The sequence below is a fragment of the Myodes glareolus genome, chromosome 6 (genome assembly GCF_982192425.1).
Source record: "Myodes glareolus chromosome 6, mMyoGla1.1, whole genome shotgun sequence".
Classification (NCBI taxonomy): Eukaryota; Metazoa; Chordata; class Mammalia; order Rodentia; family Cricetidae; genus Myodes; species Myodes glareolus.
In genome coordinates, this window is record NC_142031.1 from 19,332,427 (window position 1) to 19,346,959 (window position 14,533).

The window sequence follows — 14,533 nt, forward strand, 5'->3', positions numbered from 1 at the left end:
GTGCCAGGATTCCGGGCAGGTCCTGTCATGTTCAACTGAACGGAAGTTTTCTTCTAAAGTCGCATAGTTTAAAGTTTTACATTTAGGTTAATGTTATGGCTTGAAGGTGCAACACCCCCCCCCCCAACAGGCTCAGATCCTCCACCAATGACTCTAACTTTGGAAGTTCTAGAAACTTTGGGAGGTGGCATCTAGCTGGAGGAAATACGTGTGTGTCATGTCTTTGGGGGTTATTTCAGTTGTCATCACTTCTCTCTCTCTCTCTCTCTCTCTCTCTCTCTGTGTGTGTGTGTGTGTGTGTGTGTCTGTCTGTCTGTCTGTCTGTCTGTCTGTCTGTCTGTTTCTGTCTCTCTGTCTCCTGACCATTAAGTATGAGACAGCTCCTCCTCCACGTGTATTCTGTCTCCTCGACATTTTGTCTAAATGTACAAAGCCCAGGAACGCTCCCTGAAACTGTGAACCCAGAGAAATCGTTTCTCCTTGAAGGCGCTCAGGAAGCTAATTTGGTCACAGTGACACAGAAACAACTACATCCATGTTCATCGCCCATGAACACATGTGGTCTGTGTTTGTTACTTTTCCAGGCCATAACAAAAGGGTTTATTTTACTTTGTCACACAGTTTGAGGGCACAGTCATTCACAGCAGGAAAGGCCCGGCAGCAGGAGCATGAGACGTCAGGTCACATTGTGTCTGCCTTCAGGAAGCGGAGTCACACACAAGCAGAGTCACGCACACTGGGGCTCAGCACACTTTCTCGTTTTATACATCTGAAGGCCCCAGCCCACGGAATGGTGCCGCCTGCTGTTCTAGAAACTCCCTCTTAGACACGCCCAGAGACGAGTTTCAGGGTTTTTTGTTTTTTGCCTATGGCTGTTGACTTGCCTGTGATCTTCATAGAGAAGGAGAATCCTTTCTCAGCAAGTCTCCTTCCTCTTCTCAAAGACAAGCCCTGCTGTACACATCCTCACGGCAGGGGTGACATTTGCTCAATGGGTCTGCTCTGCCTCAAGTGCCAGAAGGTCAGAGCTGGGGCTGATCGGCCCATCTCTGCGTGATTCTCTAGCTGAGGACAAAGCCACTCTTCCCACAGCCCCTAGTGATAGAACCAAACAGACTCAGGGCTCCTAATGTGCGTTTCCTAACCCTGTGCTGGCTCCTGTTCCCAAGACCACTACATAAGAAAAGACGGAGATAGACAATGCAAACCCATGAACTTTCCGTTTGGACGAACTGAGTCATGCTCGGCTAGAGATGGGCATTTACTGTGTGTCTACTGTGTTCCCCTAATCGCCTCACTTAACACTTACACAACCCTGTGAGGACAGCCATTGACAGCCGTTGTCATCGTCACCCATGGATCAGGAAGCAGAAGCCTTGAGAGGTTGGGTGGCTTGACAGCGGTGACACAGCACAATGAAGAAGTCAGGGCTGGGATTCAGGACTGTCGGTGGCAAAGCCTCCCTTTCCCTCACATCTCCCTTCTCACCCTGTTATAACCCGGAGGGACCTGCTGGGGCAGGACAGCAGGCTTGCCCAATTCTGGAGCCACACTGAGTTTTGCACCCCACCTTGGACAAGTCACTCTTCCTTATGTGGAGTTTCCTCATCTCTACCACGGCAGTGACTGTATTAACAGTGCCTGGCGATGGGTCTGCTGCCCTGGGGGAGGTCTCAGAACCCTCTGGACACAAGAATGGGAAGGTGGACTGCCTCAGGAGTCACTGGCTAGGGGGCTGGAGGCAGTGTGAGCCTCAGCACACATCGCCATGGTGGGAGCCCCACCTGCACGGGCATCCTGAGAACAGAGAAGGCCGCCACGGGGGCATTTGCAGAGACTTTGGACTATGCTATATCATAGAACCTCTGAGTTAGAAGGGACTTCCAAGCTAGAAGGGCTTCTCTCACACATCCTTACCGCTCCCTTGTGACAGCGCTGCTTCAACAGGCTTCTCACTACCTCCTTCTGCAACAAATTATCTCAAAATGCATGGCAACTGAAAGCAACAAAAGTTATTCTGCTTAAGGGACTGGGGAAGATGAGTTTGCTGGGTAAAGTGCTTGCTGCACATGCATGAGGACCCAAGGGCAATCCCTAGAAGCCATGCGGAAAGGTAAGGCACTTTGACATGCGTTTGTAACCAAACTGTAGAGTGTTGGAGATGGCTGGGTCCCTGGGACTCGTTGGCCAGCTGTCTTAGCCTACTTGAAGAGATCCAGGCCAGTGAGAGACTGTCTCAACAAACAAGGTGGGCGGAGCCTGAAGAATGACAGCTGAGGTTGATCTCTGGCCCCCAAGTGCGCATGCACACACACCACCGCCACCACTAACAGCTACTACTACTGCTCCTTCTGCATATATGATCAGAGGACCTGAAAACAGAGGGTTGAAAGGTACTTTCCTCCCAGTCACAGAAGCACCGTTCCTAATATACAGACCACGGGAACAACCCAACTGGAGAAATGCACACAGTTAACTCCTAGCCAGCCTTTTTCCTAAGGGTGAACGTTCTGATGCCTGCTAGACTGCAGGAGAACCTCTGCAGCATCACGCAGCATGAATTAAGTTGAATACAAAAGCTATGATTCCATGTGTACAGCAGCCACCGTCAGCTCCATAAGAAATGAGTACAACAGTGGTCACCAGGGCTGGGCTGGGAGGAGATGGGAGTTATTGGTGCATAGAGTTCCAGCTTTGCCTGGTCTGGTGGCACAGGCCTGTAAACCGCATGCACTCAGGAGGCTGAGGCAGGAGGATCAGGAATTTAGGGCCAACCTGGGCTTACACAAGACAAATTTAGCACAATCAAACAAGAAATGGTTAAAATGGCAAAGATTTGTATTACATACATTTTATCAAAATAAAAAGAGGTTTAAAATAGAAAAGTTTGTTTTCCATTCCAAATGTGAGGCTCCTGGCGTTGCTCTAGGGCAAGGTTTGCAAACAATACCCTGTGCAAATCCAGTTAGCAACTAGATGCCATTGTCACCCGGCAAGTCATTCTTTCTCAAGAACCTTGCTGGGTGATGATGGCACATGCCTTTAATCCCAGCACTTGGGAGGCAGAGGCAGGCGGGTTTCTGTGAGTTTGAGGCCAGCCTGGTCTACAGAGCGAGTTCCAGGACAGTCAGGGCTACACAGAGAAACCCTATCAGGAAACAAACAAACAAAACAATAAAAATATTCCATTGCTAAAGAGTTATGAGGAGAGGTACGTTAAAGGAAGAAGAAAGAGAAAGAGGAGACAGGGAGGAGAGAGAGGAGGGACGGTGAAGAAGGGGCAAAGATCAAAAATGGAAAAGAGGAAGGGAAAAGATGATGTGACCAAGATCCAATGGAGCTACAAAGCCCAAAATATTCAGAGTGCTGGGATGTAGCTCCATAGACTTCCCCAGCATGTGTGAGGCCCTGGATTAAAAATAAAAGCAATAATAAACAAAAACAGATAAAATGTTTCCAGAAAACCATTGTAAACCTTTGTCTTTAAAACACTTCTATTTCAGACAACTGGGTGGCCATGCTTCACTATTACCGGTATTTCATTGGTTGGCCATGTCTAAATGACTGCAAGGGTGTCTGGGAAATGCAGCCTACCCATGTACCCAAGAAATTAAAAATGAGCTTGGTGGTCATCTGCAGAACCTGCCACGGCATAAGGAGCCTTGTGATAGCCCCACCACCACTACCACCATTTGACTCGTCTTCCAGTTAGGAGTAGCAAGATCATGGACAGGAGAATATCCTGCTGCCCAAAGATGTACAAGTCATGCTTATGCTTGGCTGTCCTCGCTCCAGTAGCTAGATCAGAAACCCAGCCCCCTCCCCTCTCTCTTTCTCTCTCCCCCCCCCCCCCCCCGCCCCTTCCCTGGGGAGAAGCAGTGCCCAGAAGGCAGCCATTCTGCATAGTGGCTGAAAGAGGAGTCAGCTTGGGCCTCCCTTGTGAATTGGAGTGAAGGTGGGGAGGACCCGAGAGTCTGCAGCATCCGTGGGGTCACTACAGAGCTGGCCCAGAGGCCTGCCCAGTCTCTGATCTGCAGACACGAGCTCTGTAAAAACCACTTCCTGTTTAAACTTTTGAATCACTGTTTCGTGTACTTTTAGGTGATCTGATGATGGAGTTAGCACAGCCCTGGCAATGACCAGCCAGCTCTCCAGGAGCCCCTCGGGCCTGCAGTCTCCCTCCCTAGCAGAAGGAGCTATCGAGGTTCTCCGTACATGGGATCCACTTTTGCTCATGACCCAAAGAGTCAAAGTCCTCAGAACCAAAGGTGCCAGGAGCCTCCATTTTGGAAGGATTTTTGATTTTAATGACCTACAAAGTATCACTTTTGATATTGCTATTATAATTCTAATTTTTGGAAGATTTGAAACAGTTTTAGATTTTTTTACGTGTATATTTTGACTACATATATCTGTGCATCGTGTGCATGCGTGCCCAGTGGAGGCCAGAAGAGGGCGTAGGATTCCCTGGGACTGGAGTTACAGACTGTTACGAGCCTCCAGATGGGTGCTGGGACTTAAACCTGGGCCCTCCAGGAGAGCAGCCAGTGCTCTAAGGTGCCAAGCCCCCCACGTCCCTCTTTTTAAAATGCAATCTTATTCTTTACAATAGTATCTGGTGAGCAATGAGCTTTGTGGTTGCTTTTCTTTCTTTGTTTCTTTGTTTCTTTCCTTTCTTTCCTTCTTTTTCTTTTAGACAGTTAAAAATGAAAGACAGGTCTGAACTGTAACTGAACCTTTTTCCTGTGACTCTTGAAGACCTTCTAGCTCAATCCCCCCCCCTTCTTTCCTCAGTACATGGAACCCCCAATATGGGGCTGACCCACTTAAGGTGCCTTAGAACCAAGTGTAGGCTGCTTGCCCAGGCCTATCATCTCAAGGGATTGTCTGTGTGGCTGGCACCATGGCTTGCCAATGACAGCTAGAGTCTACCAAGTGCTTATGCCTACTCTCCTAATAGGGGTGACCCATGGCCCCACGGGAAACACCCAACCTTCTTTGTGATGTGTGTGTATAAGGAACGGGGAAGTGCTGTGCTACTTGGCAGAATGAGAAAGTGCAAGGCATAGTGCCGCCCCGACTGACTGTCTTGTTGGAGAGATAGTTCCAAAGCTGCCACTTTGAGGTCATCAAACGCAGAGCTGGGAATAGTCGCACACAACTGACCCCAAAGAGCCAAGAGAAGCTTGCCTGGGTCATCTGGCGCATCACTGGGTCAGACCAATCAGAGTGAGCCTTAGTGATGATCATGGCTGTCAGTCACATTCACTGGATAGCTGGGGTATGGGTAGGTACCAGGACAAAACCGCCTCTTCAATCTCTAGGTCTCTTGACCCAAGGGATTCAAAAGGGACTGTGACCTGAGGGGCAGAGAGAGAGGAAGGGAACCTGGGGGGCTGTGGACCCTATGAAATCCAGTGTGTTGGTACCCTCGACTCGCCCATGTAGCCCTTTAAAAATTTTTAAAATTATGTGCACATATGTGTGGGGGAAGAGTTGCACCTGAGTGCAGTTCCCTTGGCGGCCAGAGAGGGCATCAGCTCCACGAGCTCCGGAGTTACACACAGTTGTAAGCTGCCTGATATGGGTGCTGGGAAAGGATCTTAGGTCCTCTGGAAACGCAGTATGTGCTCTTAGCCACAGGCCACCTCTCCAGTCCTCCCATTCCCACCCAACCCCCCAGCCCTTTCTTAATGTTTGTATTTTTTAACAATTTTTTAAATTTTATTCTCGTTTAAGACACACAAGAAGCTGCCAATAGTATGGAGGGTTCCCATGGACCCTTCCCCAGCTTCCCCCAGTAGTGAATCTGATGCAACGACAGCACTCTAAACCAACAAGTTGTCATGGGTACATTTTCATGAACTCAGAAACCTTTAGCGCCCACAAGTTTCCACTCAACACACAGCCTGTGTGCTCACGGGCACAGGCTCCTGGGAAATCTTATCCTGTCACATAATCATCACCTCAATCAAGATACAGAACTGTCCCACTGTCACAAAGAACGTTCCAGAGCCTCCTCTGACAGATGAATGTGCAGACCTGTTGGCAGGAAGAGCCTACAAGCTGTGGAGTAGACCTATGATTTCTAAGTCACAGTCTTCTCCGTGGGCTACAGGGTACCTTGAGTTTACATGGAGGCTCACTAAAGAGCAATATGTGCAGGATGCCAAGAATCTTGGCAGATGCTCAGCAGAGCTGACTCCTTCCCCTTTCATTGGCCATCAAGGGTCGGGTGAGGGCATTATGGATTCTCCCTGCAGGCTTCTTCCTGGCTTGATGGGAAATTTGGGGCTTGCTATGAATAAGAAAATTACAAGATCCAAGACCTGTCACAATGGTCATTTTGCTGAAACTAAGATTTGCCCCAGGTGTTCCAGAGATTGGGACCGGACAGTCTTCCCTTCTAATACTCGACAGCCATGGGTTGGAGAGGACCTCGCAGAACCACCAGGATTGATTAAACCGAAGAGCAAAGAAACTGAAAAAAAGTGCAGGCCCCTAAACTTTGGAAATATTACAGAATGACAAAGGGCAGAAGGAACGTGAATCACTTGGCAATTAATAATGGCCACACATTGGCTACATCCTACTCTGGATTACAAACGCAGGAATTTTCCAAAAGCCCCCTAAGTGGCCTGGGACATAGGACACATCACCGTCCCTGTGTTAGAGGAAGGCTTGGACACAGAGAGAGCATCATGCTCAGGACAATCGTGTTACCGCGAGATTTGAACTCTCACTGCCTGGGTTCAGAGTCTACATACCTGAACTCCTTTCCTAGGCCTGGGGAGGAGTCAGAACCCGTATTCTCGAGGGTGAGGGGAATGAAGTTCTCCTCCTTTCGAGCCTCAGAATGGCCATCCTATGCCACTTACGCAAACAAGACAACCCTGGTGAACGCTGCATACCCATTAGAAAGTAGCAACCAAAAAAGCCGGTTCAGCTACGGCTGTTCCAGTCTTGTGAAGAAAAGGTTGTGTTAGTGTTCCTAGCACATTTATTTAGCACCTATGGTGTGCACGCCCTGTGCTAGGCTACAGGGACAGAATGGGAGGGACAAGGGTGGTGCCCCTTTTCCTGCAGCCCACAATCCATCAGTAGCCCTGTCAGTTAAAGGACCACAGAACTGCCTTGGAAATTAGGGTTAGCCCAGCAACGTGATGAAGCCATGCTGGGGGCTCTCTCAGGGGAAGCTGGGGTCTAGCAGGAAGTCAGTCCTGAAGACCAGAGGGTAGAGTCCCGAAGGACAAGGAAACATTCAGAAAGCCCTTAAGAAGAAGCCTTGGAGAGAAACCGGGCTGAGTTAAACTCCTAACAGGCTGGGCTGAAGAGGTGGAGAGCTGCCTAGCATGCTCCAGGCCCCAGCCTGGATCCTCGCTGGGCTTCTAAAGGAGCCTTGAAAAGATCCAGAGCTGTGTGAAAGCGGTGGGTGGCTTTTCAAGAGTGTTCAAGTAGGAGACACATGTGCGTGTAGGGGATGCAATCCAATCTTTCCAAAGGACTGGAATGTGATGGAGGTCCCTGGAGATGAGGGCTGCTCCCGTGTCAGAAAGGACAGTGAGTGTGTGCTACCAGAAAATGCAAGGCCCGAGGTCTGCTGAACGCCCTTGGGAACCATTCCCAACCCCACATCCTTTCTCCATCCCTTCTCACAGCCCCACTGCATTCTGACGGATGCTGGTGGGGCCCCTCATCACCCGAAAATGATCCACAAACTCTTGGAAACTCGGTCGACTTGGCCAGCCCTTCTGGGGAGAACACGTGAACTTCCAGGGACGACATTAAGAAACCCTGGCCAGAGAAGGCAGTGGTGTCAATGGGAGATCTGCAGACAACACCCTAGGCCAGATCAGTTTCCTGTTAGGATGAGAACATCCTGGGGCCTAAGACCCAGTCAATGAGATGCACCCACATCCATCCATTCTTCAAGTCTAAGTGGAAATACAGCAGTCTATCATCTGGTGCTCAATTCTGGGAACACAGAGGTGAATCAGACACAGATCTGGTCCTGGAAGACCCAGCCGAGGATAAGTATGGTTGGGATGAGGTGACTGGAAATGGCGGAGCCATCCTGGTCTTCCTGTCGGGGTCATGGATGAGTAGATGGCGGTGCTCAAAACTCGGAGGGGCACAAAAGACACTGAGGAAAGTTGCCAAGAGAATATAGACGTTTGCTCCTGAGATCCCTAGGGAAAAAGTTAAGAAACACTGAAAATGCAACGGCTGAAAACCTTTGTGTTGTGGTGGCTGGCTACTGGCTCCCTCCTAGTGACAGGTGACCACGGTCAGTTTCCCTTTTCTGAACCACACAGAAATGGGTCTGTCTCATACAGAGAGGGTCAGCGCAGGCCAGGACATAATACTGACAGTATGATTACCCCAAGAGATGTCTGGGCAAGAAAGAGGGCCTGCCTCAGGGTTCAGATGAGCCTTTCTGGCCTCACTGGCTACCAGAGAACTGAAAGAAGCAAGAAGGAAGGCCCATCTGCTTCATCGTCTCCTGCCACTCTTCTGAGCGAAATGCAGGTCACTCGGGGAAATGAGGAGGGGGTCGCTCCAGGTGCGGAGTCTGGAGTTCAACCTGTGTGGACCTGAGGATCTGGTCCACTGGAGAAGGAAAAGCAACCTTCCTTCCTAGACACAGAGCTCTGAGCTGTTCTCGTTAGCCCGTGTAAAGCTCAGAGTGACCGCACGAGGCAGGTGGGGGGAAGCCCCAGAGCTTGGAAGTCTAAGAACGGGCATTTGAAACCATGCGGGCCCACTTCAAGATCTGAGCTCCTGACCAAGATGCTCCCTTGCCTACTGGGAAAGCTCTTGGGAGGGCCATGTACTTCGCTACGACTCGTTGGTGGCTACGGGTGGCCCTACCTGCTCCGGAGCACCACAGCTGACTCTCAACTTTGTACCTTGCAATGGTCTTTCCTCTCCTTAAAGGGTGTTCTGTATCCCCGTGACCTTGACGCTCCTCCGACGCTGTGGTCACGGGAGCCATCCTTAAATCCCGTCTAGGCCTCCGGTCATTCTGCACAGTGCTTGGTCACGCTGCCCGATACCTGATTTCTGCTCCAGGGCTTTGGGTGACCCTTCGCTAGTCACAGTTACTTTAACATGAGTGTGAGGAAGGAGCTGAGTCAATCTACCAGTCGAGTGATGCTGAAGTACAATTTTCAAAAGAGAGTCTGGTCAAACCGTTAACTCCCAACAAATCTGAAAGTTACGGGAAAAAAACGGTCTCTTTCAGCCTGGCAGGACAGCTGTCTCCAAGGTGACCCACGGTGCTGCCTCAGCTTATTGGATTAAAGTGTTAAAGAGAGGCGGGTCTGTGTGGGCTCTGCCCAATAGGAGAGCTCAGTACTAGGCCATGAGGTCACCAGAGACCCAATCAGAGGCTTGCAAGGATTACTGCTACTGAGTGTAATTGGGATGGCAAAATCATGTTTAAATGTTTCCCAAAATGGTGCTTCTGGATCTGGGACTTCGTGAGCATGGGGAGGGGCATCGCTTGGCTACCCGCACACGCAGTCATCCTCTGGAGACCCCTGATGGGTTGTCGTTGGTCTAGAAGCACTCCCGAGACGCAGGTCACTCAGGAGCAATGGACTCTGCACGAGTCACAAGTACCCCTCCCATTTCTTAGCCCTTTCTGTCTCACGCAACCTAGCAAGAATTGGCGTTGGCAGGATTGTGTGGCTCCTCACTTCCATAGCCCAGGGGACGAAGTGGCTTCCTCGGGCACACAAGCGCAAGAGTCCCAGTTCAGTTTCGAATCTGGGATTGTGTACCAGGGGGAGACAGAGGCAGGGAGATTGGGAACTCAAAGGCTAGCCTTATCTACAGATCAAGATCCTGCGTCAACAAACAAACGAACGAACGACCAACAGGAAAGTCAAGCTGAGCCTCACATTAGGGTCTGGTATGGCTAGCTATTTCCCACACACTCTCTTGGGTCACTGCAAGCCTAGAAGCAGAGGAAAGGCATATCTTCCGAACTTAGTAAGCTATGATCTGCAGGGCTCCTGAGACCATTTCTTACTGTTTCCTGGCCTGGCTGCCTGACGTCATCTCTTCTCTCAGATGAGTCCCCGAGAGAACAACTGGTTAGGTGGGTGCTCTCTCCCTGACAGGCTTGTGGGGGCTCTCCCTCCTTCGAGGTTGGCGGGGGTGGCAGTGGACCGCATAGGCTCAGGAGCTGGAACAAACTTCAGACCTTGCCCCTGTAAGTTTCTCTCTATCTGGTCAGGTCTAGTGTCACTGTTTCCCACCGTATGTACACTGTGTGTACATTCCAAACTCTTTTCAACAAATATGACTGGGGCTGGGGAGGTGGGCCAAGTAGGTCAAGCATTTGCTGTGCAAATGTGAGGATGCCCATGTCTGTGACCCTGGGAAGGAAGGCAGAAGCAGCCTGATCTCTATGAGTTCGAAGCAAGCCTAATCTACGTAGTGAGTTGCAGGCTAGCCAGAGCTACACGGTGAGACCCTGTCTCAAAAAACCAAGCAAGCAAGTAAACAAACAAATAATCATAATAAATAAATAAGTGACCCAGAAAGACAGTCAATGTTGGCCTCTGACCTCTGTGTGAACACAGTTGTGAGCAACTGGGTACATAAACCTACCACATAAGGAAGGAAAAGAGGAAGGGAGGGAGACAAGGAGGAAGGGAAGAAAGGGTTTGGCAGTTTGAAAAACTGAACTAAAGGGGGTAATATTTCTAACTCTTGTTATCTGGTCTTGGGTGAGGGCGGATGAAATAGGTTAGTGTCCAGCTCCGTTGTTCATGGTAGTACACCTCCATGCTTTTCTGAATCTGCCTACATGCACACTCTCCAAGGGCTTGGATTTTCTCTGTGCATCCTACATACCCTTCCATCTCAGGGGCAATGCCCATGCTATCCTACTGAACCCCTACCATGCGGCAGGTCCTGTGCTGACACTTCTACAGTTGTCACCCTCCACGCCTCAGACACCCTGGGAATGAGCCACATTAGTTTCCGTGGACAGATGTGGCAACTGAGGATAGGTCGTTAAAGTCATTGAAGTCCCCAGAGAGAAAGCAGCTGTGTCTGGTCTTCCCCCTGCCTGTCTGATTCAGAAGCATGTGTGGGGTCACTGTCACCCCACCTCAAAGAGAAATTGTTAGTAACCGTGATGAATGGGTGAGGCATGGTACAACTGAGTCAGACCGCAGGCAGACCTATGCTTAAGCTGGTCGGCCACCTGTCCTGTCTTTCCTTCATTGACTCTGGAAAAGGCCTTTCTCTGACCACACTCCCCTGCCTCTGCAGTCAGGGCTGCCCTTCTGTGCCAAGCAAGATCTACTTCCTTCATTTTGAACTGTTTGCTAGTGCCCCAGACAAGGGGAGACAGAAAGACTTGGTGCTGACAGGGACTCCGGTCACTCTGTCAGCTGCTAGAGACAAGGAGTGGGTGGCTCAGAGAACCCGTGGGACACAGCCCTTGTTATGAAACCACCATTGGTTCCAGAGCAGGAAAAATTCCTTCCTGCCCACCTTGGGAGGGATGGGCTGCCTGAGGGTTGTCCGCCTTCACTGGAATGGAGAGGAGTTGGGGGCAGGGACACGGGCGTGGCAGATAGCCGCGAAATTTTCCAGTCCCTACCCCTCTCTGGGTCTGCGGCAACTCTGCGATCGATCGGCTGGTATGTTCAAGTTCTCAGCACGCTTTCACATATCTGACCCCATTTTTGAGCCTCACAGCCATGTTTTGCTGGTAGGTGTGGAGGGGAGGCAGCTTGGCCCAGTGACAGGTCAGGGGTGTAGCCAAGCCAACGTCATCAGATCTCTGTTCAGATCCCAGCCTGTGACGCGGGGGAAATTGACTCAGGCTCTCTGGTTCCAGGCTTCCTCTGACTGTGAAATGAAGATTTGTTCTTTCCTTGGGGGTTGATGTGGGAAGTAGGTGGCAAGAGTTAAGTTTCGGAGTTGGTCGGATCTTGGATGCAATCTATTTACTGGCTGATGAATACAGTGCTGGGCCAGGGTCTCTTGGACTACCTGTCTCAGGGACAGAATACTCAGGAGTAAATTCTGGTCCAGCTGACCTAAGTCAGACAGGAGGAGCCATCTGGCATGGCCTTGGCCCGTGTTCTCGGCAGAGGGGGGAGTGAGGGGGTGGGCGTCACTCTGGGGGAACAGTCTCTTCTCACAGAGGGTGCTGGAGCAGGATGGCAGAGCAGAAGGCAGGATCCCCCTGAGAGTCCTTTCAGCCCCGTCAGCTCTCTGCCTCAGTCTCCTCCTTGTGAGTCCCCTGCCCCTGCTGTAACTTTCCAGTCTCTTGCTAGTTTCCCAAGATGAACACCGCCACACCTCAAATAAGCTGTTTGTCGCCATGACACGAGGTTCTTGGTTCATCCAGGGGATGAATATTTATGAGACCTCTACAAGGCTTACCAGGGCTGGAGGCTGGAGGGTGGAGGTGCTAGACACGAAGAGATCTGGGCCCGCAAGGATCTGCGGAGAGCCGTGCCAGGGTGGATGTGTTCCTGTCCCCTCCACCTACTTTCCGTTCCTACCCACAAAGGTTTTCTTTAAACCAGCCCAGTTCCTCCGTTTCACTCTGCACGCAGTGGGCGGAGTCCGACTGCTGTAAGTCCCTGAGGGCTGTTTGGCTGGGTGGGTTTAGAGACAGCTGAACAAATGCTCTTAAACTTTTCTGGGAGAGAAGGAATGACTCACAGTTGCAGCGGGCGGGTGTATCAGCTGGCTCCCAGTCTAATCCAGCCTGGGTAGCGGGGACTCAACCAAGAGAAGCAGGGCAACCTTCCAGATCCCTGGCTCTGGAGCGCAGGCAGGAGGGGGCAGGAAGTGCTTGGCTTCTGGGAGGACAAACTGATAAATGGAAGCCGGGATGCTTTGGATATCGTATTGGCATCTTTTCTTGAGCCTGGACTTTCATCTGGCCTAGGCTTCCATCTCCTACAGAGACACACATGAGAACCTAAGGCTTCCAGTCTCTTGAGTTTGTTTTCTTTGGAGCTCACTTTCTTTGTCTTTCTCCCTCAAAAGAAACACCTCACCTATTACTAAAGCATAATGTAAGTCTAAACTGCTTGGGAAGGGAAAATGGAGAAAGAAAATTTGAAAACCACACAGGAACCTATTGCCTAAAGATAACCTCAAGGTTTGGTACATTTTATTTAAATCCTATTTCTTTTCTTTTATCTCTTGAATCCTTTTTCTCAAAACACGATGCTTTGAGACAATGTTAAGCGTCTCATAGTACGGTCTAATGCTGTACAATCCCACATCCACGAGGCAGGTGGAACAGCCAAGAAGCTGCCAGAAGTCTTGAGGAAAGCTGGCGAGCTGTTTTGGTATGAGGAGAGTTTTCAAAATGAGTCAGGCATAGTTTTTGAAATTCATATAAAGTTGTGTATGAAGTCAACAATACTGCCCTGAAAATAGCTTAGGGGACAGCAAATTCATTCATGGTGCCACAGTTTTCTCCAAACCACATTTATAACCATGCCATGCCTTGCTTTGGTATGGCTGCTGCACCATTTATGTTCGTTATGTGTAAGGCAATACCCCACTTTCTTCACCACCAGTGTTCTGAATGACTGCGTGCCATTTCACTAGGCAGAGTTAACCGTGGTTCACACTTCCTTTCTGGATCCTTGGACTGTTATTTGGCTGAATACACAGGAACGCAGGGAGCACTTCACACAGGAAGGGTTATAGTTTCCTGGGCTCGCCTCCAAAGATAGTGAGAGATGGAAGGACGTGAGCATCCTGGGGCTTTTAATAGACATCGCCAAGTCATTTTCCCCAGAGTGTGTGCTCACTCCGCTGTCACAAGCCAAGGACCAGAGCCCCTGCTCCGCGGAGAAGCAGGCATTTGCACTCCCCACAGAGAAGCAGGCATTTGCACTCCCTTTTGTTCCTATTCCTTTGCTCACAAAGGAGAAGGAACACATTTCCACGAGCTTGTGAGCTGTTTATCCCTCCTGACCTCTGACCCTTCCCACCCTTTATCCACTGAGCTCCAGGAGACTTCTGGATTTTTCTTCTGGAGTTATGTGAGTACTCCCAGGGTGGAACTTTGATGAAAACACATGCATCGTCTCCATCTCAAGCCCTTGGCTTCTCTAGCTTGGCATCTTCCCATCTCTCCACTTCCGGCAAACCCCTCCCCCACACCCCGCTAGTTAAAGCTCCACCCTCTTTCCACAGTCCACCCTGCTAGCTCCAGTGTCTTAGTCCATTTTCTGCTGTCAATAACACAACAGTATAGACTGGGTAAACTTTTTTGCTTGTATGTTTTGTTTTGAGACAGGCCCTCACTGTGTAGCCCTGGTTATCCTAGAAATCACGATGTTTGAGGCTAGCCTCAAACTCATTGATCTACCTCCTGCATTTGCTTCCCAAGTGCTGCCTTAAAGGTATGCTCCACTATGCCTGGTGGGAAAGCTATTACAAAAAGATTTATTTTGGGTCATGATTCGGATCCAAAGTCATGGGCCCAAAACCTGCATCTAAATGATGGCTTCCCCACTGGGTATCTTGTGAT